This window comes from Mustelus asterias, chromosome 15, assembly GCF_964213995.1.
Source record: "Mustelus asterias chromosome 15, sMusAst1.hap1.1, whole genome shotgun sequence".
NCBI lineage: Eukaryota > Metazoa > Chordata > Chondrichthyes > Carcharhiniformes > Triakidae > Mustelus > Mustelus asterias.
The window spans coordinates 12,373,486-12,385,999 of record NC_135815.1 but is presented as its reverse complement, the minus strand read 5'-3'; the positions used below and the strand labels follow the sequence as shown (position 1 = coordinate 12,385,999).

At 48.2% G+C, this 12,514-nt stretch overlaps 1 protein-coding gene and 1 pseudogene across 3 annotated transcripts in view; one reads left to right on the top strand and one right to left on the bottom strand.

Moving 5' to 3' along the window:
* Positions 1 to 12,514, top strand: part of smyd3 (SET and MYND domain containing 3) — a 738,112-nt gene that overhangs the window by 483,192 nt on the left and 242,406 nt on the right. The gene's annotated exons all lie outside the window — the stretch shown is intronic.
* Positions 10,076 to 10,183, bottom strand: LOC144504919 (U2 spliceosomal RNA; annotated as a pseudogene).

Here is a 12,514-nt window from a genome sequence, read left to right as displayed (position 1 = left end):
CCTTTGTGCCTGTCCTGTCTCTTTGACACAGCACCCGTGCCTATTCACCCACGTCACTGCAACCCAGGAAATTCATCATGCTCCAGTACCTACCCAACCCCAGTAGAATTATTCATTGAACTAGCTCGCGCCTCCTTTTCGAGTGTCCCTGATGCTGAGTGAAACTTTCTCCTTATGGGGCGGCACAGTGGTTAGCACTGCTGCCTCACAGCGCCAGCGACCTTGGTTCAATTCCGGCCTCGGGTGTCTGTCTGTGTGGAGCCTGCAAATTCTCCCCGTGTCTGCGTGGGTTTCCTCCGGGTGCTCCGGTTTCCTCCCACAGTCCAAAAGATCTGCAGGTTAGGTGGATTGGTCATGCTATATTGACCCTTAGTGTCCAAAGATGTGTAGGTTAGGGAGATTGGCCATGATAAATTGTCCATAGTATCTCAAGATGTGTAGGTTAGAATTAGTGGGGCAAATAGGTGGGGCTCCGAGGATAGGGCCTTGGTAAAATACTCTGTTGGAGAGTGGGTGCAGACTCAATGGGCTGAATGGCTTCCTTCTGCACTGTAGTAATTCTATGATTCTATCTCATCTGTAGACCTTTGCCAGTGATTTTAAATCTATCAGCCTCTAGTCCTTGACCTATTCACCAAAGAGAATATTTGCTTCTTGATCTGCTCTATAAATTTCATTGTTCAATAGAGTCTTCATGATGGTGGCCATGTGGGAGCCTCTATTAGGAAAAGACACATGATTGGTCAGTAACTCCCTGCCCTTGATTTGACCCTTACTGGAATTGTGTGGGTGCGTGCCTTTGCTAGATAGAGGTCTTGTGGCACAGTGAGTGGGATCCCTGCCTCTGACCAGAAGCAACGGGCCCAATCATTGATTGCCCACATACGGGCCTCAATTTGCTCACTGACAGGCTGCCTAGGGCAAATCCTGGCACTGCTACAGCTGTAGGGGGGACAGAGGTGGGCAGGTGGCCAGCTGGATTTAACAATCCCACCTACCCCCAAGCTTGTCAGCGGATGAGTATAAAATACAGCCCCTTGTGCAGCGGAGCCTCTCTGCGGGAGCTTGCTGTGCACAAATCAACTATTGCATTTCCCACATGGCAACACTTCAGAAAGTACTCAATTGGCTTTTAAAAAATTCATTGTGGGACATGGGCGTCGCTGGCTGGGCCAGCATTTATTGCCCATTCCTAGTTGCCCTTGGAGGGCTGTTGAGAGTCAACCACATTGCTGTGGCTCTGGAGTCACATGTAGGTCAGACCAGGTAAGGATAGCAGATTTCCATCCCTAAAGGACATTAGTGAACCAGGTGGGTTTTTCCGACAATCGGCAATGGTTTCATGGGTCATCAGTAGATTCTTAATTCCAGATATTTATTGAATTTAAATTCCACCATCTGCCGTGGTGGGATTTGAACCCGGCTCCCCAGAACATCAGCTGCGTTTCTGGATTAATAGCCTGGTGATAATACCACTAGACCATCGGCTCCCCATAAATAAACTGTAGAATACTTTGGGATTATCCGGATTATGAAAGAAGCAACAGAAATGCCAGAATTTATTTCTTTCATGGAGTTCATTCCATTCATTCCCCTACCTGATGCTAACTGGGAGTTGCTTCATCATCTACTGCAGATGGTTGGTCCAGTTCAGTTTCTGGTCAATGGCGACCCTCAGGATGTTGATAGTGGGGGGATCTAGCAAAGGCAATGTGCTAAGCACTGCTGCCTCACAGCGCCAGGGACTCGGGTTCGATTCCCGGCTTGGGTCACTATGCGGAGTTTGCACATTCTCTCCTTGTCTGCGTGGGTTTCCTCCGGGTGCTCCGGTTTCCTCCAACAGTCTGAAAGACGTGCGGGCTAGGAGGATTGGCTGTGCTAGAATTGCCCCTTGGTGTCAGGGGGACTAGCTAGGGTAAATACATGGGAATAGGCCCTGGGTGGGATTGTGGTTGGTGCAGACTCGATGGGTCGAATGGCCTCCTTCTGCACTGTAGGATTCTATGAATGACATTGAATGTCAAGGGAGACGGTTAGATTCCCTCTTGTTGGAAATGGTCACGGAAATGTTATATTTTAAAATATGTATTCTTTCATGGGACACGGGTGTCACTGGCAAGGCCGGCATTTGTTGCCTATCCCTAATTGCCCCTGAACTGAGTAGCTTGCCAAGCCATTTCAGAGGGTAGCTTCAAGTGCCTACCACATTGCTGTGATGTCACATGTAATCCAGACCCTAAGGATGGCAGATTTCCTTCCCTAAAGGGGCATCAGTGAACCAGGTGGGTTTTTATGACAATCGGTGAGAATTTCACGGTCTACCTTTCTATTCCAGATTGATTAATTGACTTTCCACCGGATACCACGCCGGGATTTGAACCCATGTCCCCAGTGCATTAACATGGGCCTCTGGATTACTAGCCTAGCGACATTCCCACCACACCACCATCTCCCCTATTTTGCAGGTCAACATGGCAGCCGATCTGCATGTGGCAAAACGACGGCTGATGAAATAAACGATGAGTTAATCTATTCAGAGTAGGTGCAGACTTGATGGGCTGAATGGCATCTTCTGCTCTGTGGTGATTCTAAAATTTTGGGGGAGTTTTCCTGTCCTGCCCGCCTCGGGAGTCATAGTATTCGGGGGTTGGGGAGGGGGGGGGGGGGGGGGGGGGGGGGGGGGGGGGAGTCCATGCAAAGGCCCATTGACCTCGGGCGGGATGTTTCGGTTTTGGGGCGAGCTCGGGAGGAACATCCTGCCCTCTGGGTTTGGTGGAACTGGTTAAGGTGAGGAATCTTGGGCAGACACAAGGGGAACCCTCCTGCCTTTCTTCAAATAACACCATGGCGTCTTTAACCTGGCCCCTGAAAGGTTCAGCCTGCACCTGAATCAAATGTCTCATTGGAGAGTTCGACGCAGTTATGGGGGCGGGGGGGGGGGGGGGGGGGGGGGGTGGTTTGAAGAACAAAGAAAATTACAAAATTACAGCACAGGAACAGGCCCTTCGGCCCTCCTAGCCTGCACCGACCGTGCTGCCCATGTGAACTTAAACCCCCTACCCTTCCGGGGACCATCTCCCTCTATTCCCATCCTATTCATGTATTTGTCCAGACGCCCCTTAAAACTCACTATCGTATCTGCTTCCACTACCCGCCCCGCCAGCGAGTTCCAGGCACCCACCCCACCCTCTGTGTTTAAAAAAAAAAAACCTCTGAGATTGTGTCTGAAACCCAGAGAGGGTTTCTGACCCCCTGACCCAGCGCTCCCTGACAGAGCAGCCCCGATGTGGAGATGCCGGCGTTGGACTGGGGTAAACACAGTAAGAAGTTTAACAACACCAGGTTAAAGTCCAACAGGTTTATTTGGTAGCTACCAAATAAACCTGTTGGACTTTAACCTGGTGTTTTTAAACTTCTTACTGAGCAGCCCCTAAACATGGGTGTTTAGACGCGGAGGAATTGTGATTCCTGCAACAAAATAGTTTGGTGCAGCTGAGAGTTTAAAAATAGGGGGCGAGTGTTGGGCTCCCTGTGCACTGATAGCCCAGATCTTTATCAGGGCAATTAGCCCATTAGAAAATAATCAGAAAAGTCCCTTTGCCAGATGTTGAGGAGGATGGAAGCTAAAAGGGGCAGCTGGTACCAACGGGGCTCGCGGTTGGCTGCTGGCTCTTCTGTCCGAATTGCTGTCAGAGGAGGCCGCATACCATCCTGTTCAGACAGAGGGAGAGAGTTGAAAGGGTTTTGAAAATCCCCAGCAGACTTTGACGTTATCCTCCGACAGCAACTCTTTAATTCCTGCTGCATTTGTAACGGCTGCTCCTGAGTGCTCAGGGATTGACCTCATCCATTCTGCCTCGAAACTCTACATCCCCACACAGCTGGGGATTAATTTATAAAAAACAGATTGGAAGCCGCAGCCACAAGTCATTCCATTTAACTCGTTTCTGATGTCCAGGAGGACAAACGGATTTTTTTTTTCCCTTTCACTTTTCTCAGCGCACACCCTCAGCCGTGCGTCTCTGAGGGGCGGCACAGTGGGTTAGCGCTGCCGCCGCCGCCACCTCACAGCGCCAGGGACCCGGGTTCAATTCCGGCCTCGGGTCATTGTCTGTGTGGAGTCTGCACGTTCTCCCCGTGTCTGCGTGGGTTTCCCCCGGGTGCTCCGGTTTCCTCCCACAGTCCAAAGATGTGCAGGTTAGGTGGAATGGCCATGCTAAATTGACTCTAGTGTCAGGGGGATTCGCGAGGGTAAATATGTGAGGTGACAGGAATAGGGCCTGATTTGGATTGTGGTCGGTGCAGACTCGATGGGCCGAATGGCCTCCTTCTGCACTGTAGGATTCTATGATTCTACGTATGGGCAGCCAGCTGGGGACATAGAATCATATCTTCCTACAGTCCAGAAGGAGGCCATTCGGCCCATCGAGTCTGCACCAACCACAATCCACGGGCCCTATCCCCATACATTTACCCTAGCTAGTCCCCCTGACACTAAGGGGCAATTTAGCACGGCTAATCCACCTGACCCGCACATCTTTGGAGTGTGGGACGAAACCGGAGCACTCGGAGGAAACCCACGCAGACACGGGGAGAACGTGCAAACTCCACATAGACAATGACCCAAGCCGGGAATTGAACCCGGGTCCTTGGCGCTGTGAGGCAGCAGTGCTAACCCACTGTGCCACCATGCCACCCTCATATATATCATAATTTTATATATCATAATGTTTAAACTCTACATAAAAAGATCATGTAATTTAACCATGTCCCGGATGTTCGCCGCTCGGGATGAAGGTGGCGGTTTGGTCCATGTCTGCTTTGGCAGCGAGTCTGAACTTTGCACTTTCGTCCCCCTTTGAGTTCCACAGACAGGCTCGGAGCAGACAGGTTTCCTAATGGTCCTTGCCACAGAGTCTTGGGTTCTTGATCTGCCTCTCACCGGGCAACTCCATAAAAAATTAAAACAAAGCCTGGCTCTTGCGGCCTTTATCATTTTACAGCCCTGTTGTGAACCATTCAGGAACTTGAGGGGTGTGACAAATGGAAACAGCATGCTAGCTCCGTCAAATGAGCAATAGCAGCCCAGGGCTATGGCACCCCCTCTGTGTTAACATGAACAAATATTTGTATCTGAGTATTTTTTCAAAAGTGGGTCGGCATATCTGTGTTGAATTCCCTCCCTCGGCAGTTTGTGCACTAAGTCCTTGTTTTAAGTTGCCTCCGCTTTAAAGTTGTTTCACTTTAAAGTCATTTTGGTTTTGCATCTGGTTTCCCCGGTTTAAGTTGTGATTTCTGCTTTAAGTTTATATTTATTAGTGTCACAAGTAGGCTTACATTAACACTGCAATGAAGTTACTGTGAAAATCCTCTAGTCGCCACACTCTGGCGCCTGTTCGGGTACACTGAGGGAGAATTTAGCATGGCCAATGCACCTAACCAGCACGTCTTTCGGGACTGTGGGAAGAAACTGGAGCACCCGGAGGAAACCCATGCAGACATGGGGAGAAAGTACGGACTCCACACAGATTGTGGCCCAAGGTGGGAATGGAACCCGGGTCCCCGGCGCTGTGAGGCAGCAGTGCTGGCCACTGTGCCCACTGTTGTCTTGCATCATTGCTCACTCCCTCACATCATCACCGCCTGTATTTATTGCTGTCTGGCTTCATTGGCGCATCCACCATCACCACCTATCATCATCGTGCATCATTTCATGCCGGCTATCTCCGTGTAACATCAGGGTCCTGTGACCCAATCAGCGCCACTGTTAAAGGGGCTCTTTGGACTGTATTCGGGGTAAAATGGATTTAAAACAAAACCAGGGCATACAAAGCTAGAGTTTTTTTATGAGCAAAAAGTTGGATTTAGATTGGATAAGAATTTTGGAGTTTGTTGAGTGCCAGGTGTGGGTGAGGCTTTTAAATTGTTTTAAACATGAACCAATCAGAAAGGCCCAATAGGTGCCGGTAATGACGCTGCTGTTGTAGACAAAACAAGACTGACCCCAGCCAGTGATGAAATTGGATGTTCCAAAGCGGCTTGAGGCTGGTGAGTGTAACCAAATTCTAATTTGATTTTTGATTTGATTTGATTTTTGATTTGATTTGAATTGATTTATTATTGTCACATGTATTAGTATACAGTGAAAATTATTGTTTCTTACAAAGTATACCGTTCATAAAGAAGGAAAGGAGAGAGTGCAGAATGTAGTGTTACAGCCATAGCTAGGGTGTAGAGAAAGATCAATTTAAAGCAAAGTAGGTCCATTCAAAAGTCCGATGGCAGCAGGGAAGAAACTCTCCTTGAGTTGGTTGGTATATGGCCTCAGACTTTTATATCTTTTTCCTGACGGAAGAAGGTGGAAGTGAGAATGTCGGGGGTGCGTGGGGTCCTTAATTATGCTGGCTGCTTTTCCGAGGCAGCGGGAAGTGTAGACAGAGTCAATGGATGGGAGGCTGGTTTGCGTGATAGACTGGGATTCATTCACAACCCTTTGTAGTTTCTTGCCATCTTGGGCAGAGCAGAAGCCATACCAAGCTGTGATACAACCAGAAAGAATGCTTTCTATGGTGCATCTGTAAAAGTTGGTGAGAGTTGTAGCTGACATGCCAAATTTCCTTAGTCTTCTGAGAAAGTAGAGGCGTTGGTGAGCTTTCTTAACTATAGTGTTGGCATGGGGGGGACCAGGGCAGGTTGTTGGTGATCTGGACACCTAAAAACTTGGAGCTCTTATTTTATATTTAGTGATTAATTTCATTTTGCAAGTTATTTCAGCTAGGAATGCAGTGCTGCACATGCACAGTGCCGTATCTCAACATGTACATTATTGTTCAAATAAGAACATAAGAACTAGGAGCAGGAGTAGGCCATCTGGCCCCTCGAGCCTGCTCCACCATTCAATAAGATCATGGCTGATCTTTTCGTGGACTCAGCTCCACTTACCCACCCGCTCACCATAACTCTTAATTCCTTTACTGTTCAAAAATCTATCTACCTTTGCTTTAAAAACATTCAATGAGGTAGCCTCAACTGCTTCACTGGGCAGGGAATTCCACAGATTCACAGCCTTTTTTGTGAAGAAGTTCCTCCTCAACTCAGTTCTAAATCTGCTCCCCATTATTTTGAGGCTATGCCCCCTAGTTTTAGTTTCACCTGCCAGTGGAAACAACTTCCCTGCTTCTATCTTATCTATTCCCTTCATAATCTTATATGTTTCTCTAAGATCCCCCTTCATTCTTCTAAATTCCAATGAGTATAGCCCCAGTCTACTCAGTCTCTGCTCATAAGCCAACCCTCTCAACTCCGGAATCAACCTAGTGAATCTCCTCTGCACCCCCTCCAAGGCCAGTATATCCTTTCTCAACTAGAAAGGGTCGAGAGCTCCAAGTTTTTAGGTGTCCAGATCACCAGATCACCTATCCTTGTCCTCCCATGCCAACACTATAGTTAAGAAAGCTCACCAACGCCTCTACTTTCTCAGAATACTAAGGAAATTTGGCATGTCAGCTACAACTCTCACCAACTTTTACATATGCACTATAGAAAACATTCTTTCTGGTTGTATCACAGCTTGGTATGGCTCCTGCTTTGCCCTAGGCCGCAAGAAACTACAAAAGGTTGTGAATGTAGCTCAATCCATCATGCAAACCAGCCTCCCATCCATTGACTCTGTCTACACTTCCTGCTACCTCGGAAAAGCAGCCAGCATAATTAAGGACCCCACGCACCCCGGACATTCTCTCTTCCACTTTCTTCCGTCGGGAAAAAGATACAAAAGTCTGAGGTCACGTACCAACCGACTCAAGAACAGCTTCTTCCCTGCTGCCATCAGACTTTTGAATGGACCTACCTTGCATTAAGTTGATCATTCTCTACACCCTAGCTATAACTGTAACACTACATTCTGCACTCTCTCGTTTCTTTCTCTATGAACGGTATGCTTGTCTGTAGAGCGCACAAGAAACAATACTCTTCACTGCATGTTAATAGATGTGACAATAATAAATCAAATCAAATCAAATGAAAAAGGAAACCAAAACTGGAAACTGGGAGGAACTATCTGAAGGAACCTAACTCCGGCATTAACATTTATCACTACTGGAACCACAAAGTCTCATTTTCCAGGAACCACAACTTTAGTGATACAGAAAGTCCTCTCTTATTGGTGCAAGGATGTACGTCTAGTGTCCTGGTCATTATTATCAACATAATGTTGTTTAAAAATCATCTGGTCATTTTCTGTTCTGTGGGAGGTGGCTGTGTGCAAATTGACTCTCTGGTTTCCTCCATTTCAAGTGACTACCCTTCGAACAGGTCCTTTTTGGCTGTACATCTTTTTAAAAATTCATTCATGGGACATGGGCATCGCTGGCTCACTGTCTATGTGGAGTTTGCACATTCTCCCCGTGTCCACGTGGGTTTCCTCCGTGTGCTCCGGTTTCCTCCCACAGTCTGAAAGACGTGCTGATTAGGTGCATTGACTCGAACAGGCGCCAGAGTGTGGTGATTAGGGGAATTTCACTGTAACTTCATTGCAGTGTTAGAACCATAGAAAATTACAGCTCAGAAACAGGCCTTTTGGCCCCTCTTGTCTGTGCCGAACCATTTTATGCCGAGTCCCACTGACCTGCACTTGGACCATATCCCTCCACACCCCTCTCATCCATGAACCCGTCCAAGTTTTTCTTAAATGTTAAAAGTGAGCCCGCATTTACCACTTTATCCGGCAGCTCATTCCACACTCCCACCACTCTCTGCGTGAAGAAGCCCCCCCTTAATATTCCCCTTAAACTTTTCTCCTTTCACCCTTAACCCATGCCCTCTGGTTTTTTTCTCCCCTAGCCTCAGCGGAAAAAGCCTGCTTGCATTCACTCTATCTATACCCATCAAAATCTTATACACCTCTATCAAATCTCCCCTCAATCTTCTACGCTCCAGGGAATAAAGTCCCAACCTATTCAATCTCTCTCTGTAACTCAGCTTCTCACTAATTTCCTGTAATGTAAGCCTTACTTGTGACTAATAAATAAACTTTACTTTACTTTACTTACTGGCTGGCCAGCATTTATTGCCCATCCCTAATTGCCCTTGGAGTGCAGTTGAGAGTCAACCACATTGCTGTGGCTCTGGAGTCACATGTAATAAGAAGTCTCACAACACCAGGTTAAAGTCCAACAGGTTTATTTGGTAGCACAAGCCACTAGCTTTCGGAGCTGTTGGACTTTAACCTGGTGTTGTGAGACTTATTACTGTGTTTACCCCAGTCCAACGCCGGCATCTCCACATCATGGTCACATGTAGGCCAGACCAAATAAGGACGGCAGATTTCCTTCCCTAAAGGACATTAGTGAACCAGATGGCTTTTTCCGACAATCGACAGTGGTTTCATGGTCATCAGTAGATTCTTAATTCCGGATATTTTTTATTGAAATCAAATTCCACCACCTGCCATGGCGGGATTCGAACCCGGAATAGTCTCCAGAACATTAGCTGAGTTTCTGGATTAATAGTTAATACCACTTAAGCCATCGCCTCCCCATCTTGACTCTACCCACACCAGAGGGACTGCAGCAGTCCCAGAAGGTGGCGGTGGCTCCCCGCCACCTTCTCGGGTGGAAATTAGTGTTGGGCAAAAAACTGCAGGCCTCGCTGGCGGTGCCCACATTCCGGGAAAGAATAAAGCTGCCAGGAGCTGTTTCCAGCACTGCTGAGATCACCAGACAACAAGCCTGAGGGACCAAACCAAAACCCTCAGGATGTGGGCAATCTGAAAGCGAAACAAGATATTTAGTGGGTCAGCCAACGTCCGAAGAGAAACCAAATGAACGCTTTGGCCCAATGAACCTTTCACTCGGACAAGGTTTTTAAAAATACTTTTCCAATTCAATCAAATCAAGTCCAATTCAGAGTCTCAACAAGTTGAGACATTTCCGATCCAAGCTGACAAGACAGGGCCTGCAACCCCTGTCTTGGGCCTGATCTACATGAGCCAAGCTGATTGGAGGAGGCGCAGGTCTTCCTCCTCCAAGGCTTGATCTCATTTGCATCTTAGCCAAAAGGCCGAGATGCCGCTTTTAAAAGTTGCTTCATATGAAAATGAAGCTTAAATATAACCTAATGACCTCAACCAAGTGCAGCATCCGCATTACTACACTTGATCTTAGCCAAAAGGCCGAGAAGCGAGAGGACAGGATGGGTAACAGCTCCCATTTGGACGCTCTCGTTACACTGGGCTTTCTGACACTCAACTTACTATCTTATTGAAATTCTCATCATGCAGCCTCCTAATGGCTTCTTTTTGTTATTCAGAGAGATGTAATTCCCATCGGTGAAGTAATGGGAATTTTATAGGCTGGATCTCGAAAGGTTTCACCACCCTTTACTCTAGCTGGCTTGAACAATGAGAGTGAGTGCTGGGGAATATTAATTAGACCGTGTTCAATTCTGGACAATCTGGAGCTCATTTTGTCGGGTCTATTGCTGGAAAACAAATCTCTCTCTTTCTTTCTCTCTCTCTCTCTCTCTGCTGGTTCAGCGAGAGCTAATCTGGAGCTCAGAGCTACAGATAGTGCCCAGCGTTTGCCTGCCAGTTTCCTCCGAGGGAGCAGTGTGATTGGGTAAATCCTGTCCAGAATACCTTTATCTGCGAGTGCAGCAATTGCTCTGGTGATCGGTGTGGGTTCCGTTAGGTTTAAGATGCTGGGGAGTTGGAAGGAGCCACATTCCGACACCAGCGCGGCTCTTGGCAGATTCCCCGCTGTGGCTTGCGGTGGTTACCTGTGTGCGTTACTTAATGTTTGAGCGACTCCTCGGTTTTCGGAGCTGCTGCTTCAGGGTAAAGGCACTGTCTAGTTTAATTGAAGTTTATTCATTTATTAGTGTCACAAGTAGGCTTACACTAACACTGCAATGAAGTTACTGTGAAAGTCCCCCAGTCGCCACACTCCGGCGCTTGTTCGGGTACACTGAGGGAGAATTTAGCACGGCCAACGCACCTAACCAGCACGTCTTCCGGATTGTGGGAGGAAACCGGAGCACCCGGAGGAAACCCACGCAGACATGGGGAGAACGTGCAGACTCTGCACAGACAGTGACCCAAGCCGGGAATCGAACCCGGGTCCCTGGCGCTGTGAGGCAGCCAGTGCTAACCACTGTGCCGCCGTGCTGCTCCTATATATGCTCTATATGCTCGCTCTGTGATTTTGGGGGAGTGAGGGGGGGTTGGGAGATGGGGGAGGGTTCAACCCCAGCTAACTGTCTGAACTGGTGTAACTTGCTGCCGCTGATGGAAATCCGCTGCTGCCCTTTCACAGTACAAGAAACAGCGGCAGGAGTCAGTCATTCGCCCCTCCCCCCCCCACAACCGCCGCCCCACCCACCCACCCCACCCCTCACCCCGAACCTGCTCCGCCATTCGATAAGATCATGAGCCATCTGACTGTGGCCTCAGTTCCATTTCCCCCTTCTCCCTCCCTCGGTGACTGGATGTCCTTGTACATCAGTCACTGAGGTAAGCGTACAGGTGCAGCAGGCGGTAAAGAATGGTATGTTGGTCTTCATTGTGAGAGGTTTCGAGTACAGGAGCAGGGCTGTGTTGTTGCAATTATACAGGGCCTTTGTGAGGCCGCACCTACAGTATTGTGTGCAGTTTTGGTCTCCTTTTCTGAGGAAGGATGTTCTTGCTCTCGAGGGAATGCAGAGAAGGTTTACCAGGCTGATTCCAGGGACGGCGGGACTGATGTATGAGGAGAGATTGGCTAGGTTAGGATTGTCTTTGCTGGAGTTCAGACTAACAAGGGGGGATCTCATAGAGACTTATAAAATTCTAACAGGACGAGACAGGGTAGATGCAGGGAGGATATTCCCGATGGTGCGGGAGTCCAGAACCACGGGTCACAGTTTGAGGATTCAGGGTAGACCATTTAGGACGGAGGTGAGGAGACATTTCTTCACCCAAGGAGTGGTGAGCCTGTGGAATTCATTACCACAGGAAGTAGTTGACGCCAAAACATTGAATGTATTCAAGAGGCGGCTGGATATAGCACTTGGGACGACGAACGGGATCAAAGGTTATGGGGAGAAAGCAGGATTAGGCTGTTGAGTTGGACGATCAGCCATGATGGTGATGAATGGCGGAGCAGGCTCGAAGGGCCGAATGGCCTCCTCCTGCTCCTATCTTCTACATTTCTATGTGATAAAGAATCCACCGAACTCAGCCTCGTGTACACCCAATGACCCCACCTCCCCCCGCTTTCCGTGGAATGGAAACTCCAAAACCTTAACGGAGGGAGGAAAATATATTCTCCTCACCTCCAGCCTTGAAAGTGGTGGGAGGCCCCTGATTTTTAAACTGTGTCCCGTGGTTATGCGACATTGAGGCTCGAGGGCCTGCAGTGCTTTATGTGGTCGGTCAGTCTTTGATCTCAATACCGATTGGTGTTGGACAGCTAATTCTTTGTGGCATTTATATTTCTTTGAAATAAGCAGCCCAAAATAGCAAATCACTTCAGTTCAC